This window comes from Ostrinia furnacalis, unplaced genomic scaffold, assembly GCF_004193835.3.
Source record: "Ostrinia furnacalis isolate ACB-3 unplaced genomic scaffold, ASM419383v2 OfSCF1535, whole genome shotgun sequence".
Lineage (NCBI taxonomy): Eukaryota > Metazoa > Arthropoda > Insecta > Lepidoptera > Crambidae > Ostrinia > Ostrinia furnacalis.
Window position 1 is genome coordinate 393,581 of NW_021131774.1, and position 5,962 is coordinate 399,542.

Consider the following 5,962-nt stretch of genomic DNA (forward strand, 5'->3'; position numbering starts at 1 on the left):
TTAGAAAAACCCTTGTTTATTATACTAACTAGCTTTCCGCCCGCGGCTTCGACCGCGTGGAATTTTGTCTGTCAAAGAAAAACTTTATCGCGCGCGTCCCTGTTTAAAAAAACGGGATAAAAAATATCTTTTGACTTTGACTTTGAAAATAATACACATCAAACGCTTAATATTATGTCACCAAATGTGCGGGCGTCGAGACACTCAACAACGCGTAACAATGTCACTCTTTACGAATATTACACATTAACACAATTACTACACACACACCTATACAAACAGTTTTATCTTTTTATTAGTATTCTTTTCATTAGTATTCTTAATAAACGTAGTCATATCATCCTTACCGATTTCCCGCCTTTTGTATTTATCTGTGCACTAATATTACTATTTATGTATGTTTATCTAGACAATTTTATGCAGCTTTTTTATTTTTTTTTTTTATTTTACCAATGGTCCGTGACCCTCACTCGGCATGGGGCACACTGAAAACCAGCGCCGTGGCCTTCGTCACCGTGGGCCACGGCATATGCTGAGTGGGGTCCCGTTGCAGTGGGCATCTGGTTGGTGAATGGGTGGCACTGCTCAGTTTACTCTTGTTTTTATTTTTTCTTCTTTTATTATTATGTGCCACTGTCATGTCTATGTAATTGCCTGTATTTGTGTGATGTCCACTGTAATAAATGTATCTTTCTTTCTTTCTTTCTTTCTGCGGGCGTCGAGACACTCAACAACGCGTAACAATGTCACTCTTTACGAATATTACACATTAACACAATTACTACACACACACCTATACAAACAGTTTTATCTTTTTATTAGTATTCTTTTCATTAGTATTCTTAATAAACGTAGTCATATCATCCTTACCGATTTCCCGCCTTTTGTATTTATCTGTGCACTAATATTACTATTTATGTATGTTTATCTAGACAATTTTATGCAGCTTTTTTATTTTTTTTTTTTATTTTACCAATGGTCCGTGACCCTCACTCGGCATGGGGCACACTGAAAACCAGCGCCGTGGCCTTCGTCACCGTGGGCCACGGCATATGCTGAGTGGGGTCCCGTTGCAGTGGGCATCTGGTTGGTGAATGGGTGGCACTGCTCAGTTTACTCTTGTTTTTATTTTTTCTTCTTTTATTATTATGTGCCACTGTCATGTCTATGTAATTGCCTGTATTTGTGTGATGTCCACTGTAATAAATGTATCTTTCTTTCTTTCTTTCTTTCAAATTACAACAAGCCTAAAACTCTAACCATTTTAAAAGTGTAACATACAAAGCCATTCGCAAATTATAATCGTTCATGGTCATTTGCCGGCATGCGAATATTAACAAGCGGGAATCGAATCTGGGACCGCGTTCCGACTGCTAATGAGTCGAATTTATGGACGGACGCTTACATAACATTATGACGTAATAGGACACTCCGAGACGTATTTTGTGGAATGTCATCTGGTAAATAAAGTAGTTGTTTTTTTTATGCACAATGAGGTCTTGGAGGTTCGTTCGTTCGTTCGTTTTAGCCGAAAGACGTCCACTGCTGGACAAAGTCCTCTCCCAAGGATTTCCACAAAGACCGGTCTTGCGCTGCGCCGCTCGCATCCGGGCACCTCCCGCGATCCTCACCAGATCGTCGGTCCACCTAGTGGGAGGCCTGCCCACGCTACGTCATCTGGCTCGTGGTCGCCACTCAAGAACTTCCCTGCCCCAGCGGCCATCAGCTCTACGAGCTATGTGCCCCGTCCACTGCCACTTGCTTTTAGCGATTCTGCGGGCTATGTCAGTCACTCTGGTTCTCCTACGGATCTCCTCATTTCTGATTCGATCAAGGTATCGATAAGGATCGAACAAGGCAGGTATTTGACCACAATCGCACCTGGTGTTAAGTGGGATGCAGTCTAGGATGGTACATAATATCTGCCCTGTTAGTGCTACACTCTCGCCTTGAAAAGGCCCGGATTATAGTCTTCGGGAAAGACAGCAGCAGGCAACGAATTCCAGTATCTAGCTGTTCGCTCGCATTAAGAATCATCGAAACGCTTAGTGCAAGCTGGTGGAGTTGTTACATTGTATATCACAGGATTCAATACGCTACGAAGCTTTTTGACAATAAGAGATATTTGGTGCAGAAAAGTTCTACATTCGGGACAGAAAAGTACACGAGTGGCGACCAAGGTCTGGAAAACGTACTGTAGACAAGCCTCCTACTCGGTGGACCGACGATATGGAGTTTGCGGGAAACGCCTGGATACGGGCAGCGTAGGACTGGTCGTGGAGGACGAACTATAATGACTCATCGAAGGTGGTGCCTTCCGAATTATGAATTAGAGTTGATAAAAAAAATAATTTTTAAATATTTATTCCAAATAATTAATGTAAATACTTATTGAACTGAATCGCTGAACATAAAATGTAGGTAATTCATAGATTCCTATTTTCACGAAAATCCATTGGGTTGGTGCGTTTTAGCAGCTCTCAAGTAGGAGATGGTGACACCAACAAGGTGGACCGACGACATCGTAAAGGTAGCAGGGAAGCGCTGGACGCAGGCCGTTACCAATCGATCAACATGGAAAGCATTGGGGGAGGCCTATGTTCAGCAGTGGGTGGACGTCCTATGGCTGAAATAATGATGATGATGATGATGATGATGATGCCGGGTGGATCTTACCATTTTAAAATGTTATGTGTGTACCTGTGATATTGTTAATAAAATTGAGAAAAGAGACTTAAATAATTAATTTTCATAATATTAAAGCAAATAAGAACTATTAATAGCAAGAAGTTAATATTTCCCCAAAATGCGATATTTCTTTCGCTAGAACTAGACAAAATAAATGAGCCTCACAATAGCCGTATTTTTACCACCCACGTTTGTCGTTGCCAGACATTTGACTAAAACATTAGATGTTTTATCTTTCTGAGTAAGTATAGAATTACACAAACAGCCAGCGTAAACAATGATCAAGTAAGTGTATCAGTTTCCATACAGGCTTTAATTTACTGTATTTTCTATAGGAGCGATTCTATAAATAAACGACGTCAAACCCAAAACAAAGGTTTATTCTACTTTGTTCACCTGGGTATCAATGTCAAGTGAACAAAGTGGAATAAACCAAAACAAAGGCCCGTTTTCGGAACAGAGAGTTTTGGCTAGAGCGTGCTAATCTTCTAATCAAGTAAACTTTTTGAAAGAAATATAGAAAATGTACTTACTATACATAGAGATTCAAGTACCTAGGTACCCTTACAAAATAAAATATCAACTAAAACTAAACAACAGGGATTACAGGGTACAGGCACCAAAATGGCATCTGCTCACCTCCTGAGTTAATACTTAACTTGAGGATGAGCATGCTCAAGCTAAAAATCTCTTATCAGAAACCACTTTCGGGACTATTCCCACCTCTCGTTCCCACCACTGCAACTCCTGTGTAGCCAGGATCTACAGCTTGACCGCCATAAAAACCCAACCAATGAAACCAGGCTTGTAAAAACATAAACAAATGTAGACCCTCATGATGTTCTTTAAGCTTAGTGTCTAGTAGTTCGCGTACCGGACTACTGTAATATGTATGACAGTGGTCGCAGGTTCGATCCCCGGGCAGTCCGCACAATGCAAACATTTTAGTGCATCAAATACCTATCGTTTGTATTAAATTGTACCTATCAAACCAGCAAATCGAACGTACAGCATCGAATACAGCATCCACGCGCACTGTGAGACCTCATAAGTCATAGTAATGTTTGTGAATACGGGCGTAAGTATCTTTACATAGTCATTTTTAACATTGCTACAATTACATTATTTCTAGAAAAACAACAACATAGTGTAGGTACTTAATATAGCAATTACTTCTACTACTGTTACTAAAGCTAAAATAGCAGTTAAGTATTTCGTCGAACTGTACATTGTGTACGTGTTGATATGTACATTTTTTACAACAGAAAAATTAACTCGGCACGCGTTTTTGCGAGCCTATGTAAATAAAAATAACTTGAAGTAATATATTGTTTTATACGGCAATTGGTAGCCATTATAGCATTTAAATGCTTAAAGAAAGACTTATAGCTGTTAGAGCTTTCATGAAAGGTACAGTTTTTTAACCGCAACGGGAAAACTTTTCACTTTCATTTCATCTGATGTAAAAATAAACTGATCTGATGAAAAAATCAGGTCGAAGGTGGATCATAGAAGAACACTGACTACCATCATAATGTTTCCAAATGCCGAAACAAAAAATTCGGTTAATATTTTTATAAAAGGCTGTAAGTAGATTGTTATGATGGTGATAGCTAGCCAGGAGGACTTCCAACCAACGGGTGCAACCTAAGCATAAAATATTGCTGCCACAGGGAATCGAACCCGGGTTCTCTGAGTCAGAGACTTGACCACAGAGACGGCTAACTGAAACGCGAGTGTCGAAGTTCACTTCGATTAGGATCAGGCCTCCGTCACTCGCCTATGCCGGCCGAGATAATTACCTACAGCGCGCGACAACTTCAAGTTGCAAATCAGTCCGGGCCGCCACGCGCCTGTTTGCACACGCGTATCTATACACGCTCGGTCGATCATAGTCGCAATCAAGGTTTATTGTTCCAACAGCACTGTTATTCTTCTTTAATGAAAAATTGTAATATTTAGGAATAATAATTAACTGTAGTGATTTAAATAATAAAAAAAAAACTACACTTTTTAAATAATAAATTATTTTGAAATACTTATGACAAAAAACTATAGCAAAAAAATTATTTTAGCTAATAAAAACATTTACTTTACTTCACCGTGTCTATTTTCCGACACTACACCTTTTAAAACTGTTTGTTTAATTTCGAATTATCGCAACACTGAAGTTTATTAATAGGTACTTTAGAGATGGTACGATTATACAAACTCCACTAGATTAAAGTTTTCTAATCGTAAATACAATAAATGCTTCTTAAAATTAAGTTTTTATTTATTTTACTTTGCTCATACAACCCTGACGCTTGAGCGGTGACGTAGATCAATTCTAAACACAAAANATAAAATATACTTTTACAACAGACGCAAACTTAACTAAACTAAGAAAAAAATAAAACTTTACTCTAACTATATTAACTGTGCTCTAACTAAAATAAAAGCGTGTCCGCGATTCAAAGAGGCGAGGATGCTGGCTGCATTTCCTCGCTGGATATCTATCTACCTACTTCTTTTAGACTTTATAAAATGCCTTGCCTAACTTAACATAGTGTGTGGACTTTCAAGAACTTAATATATTAACCAACAACTTTTATTGCTTCCCAAACTTGAATGGAGAGTAAACAACTTCGGGCGAGCATTCCTCGTTTGTTTACTTTTTACCTGTCCGCAGCGCTGTAAAGTAGGTCCTAACAATACTTACGGATTGTAGGAACTGTAACATGGAGTTTATTAATAAATTAAATAGGTACTTAAATAAAATCTGCATAAGAAGACCAAGTTTATGTAGGTTTTGTTAATCTTCATCATTTGGTAAGCTCTCCGATGGACAGGTGTTTTAATAATTAAATTTAAAAGTTAAAACAATTAAAAGAGGCAGTAAGTAAAAGCACAGAAAAATAATAAGTACTGTAAAAGCGAGACCCATTTATTTTTGAAAATAAAAGAGTTACTAGCGACATCTAGCGTTGAGTAAAGGTACCACGTGTTAATGGTGTGCAGTGCACTGAAATCTATTGGATTTTTGCAACACAAATTTTACTGCTTTAACTTGTTATTTCCGTAAACTCCTAGAGGGCGTTGAGTTGCTTTTAGATTGTTCTAGGCTGTTGTAATTTTTATTTAAGTTTGTATTTTTTTATTCTATAGTAATAAAATAACTAAAATAAATTAAGATAAACAAAATTAAATTAGACTGATTTTAATTTAATTAGTCAAAACTAATATTAGGCTGTATGTGTCATTCCATTGCGCTCGCCACTGTGGCCAAGTTGCT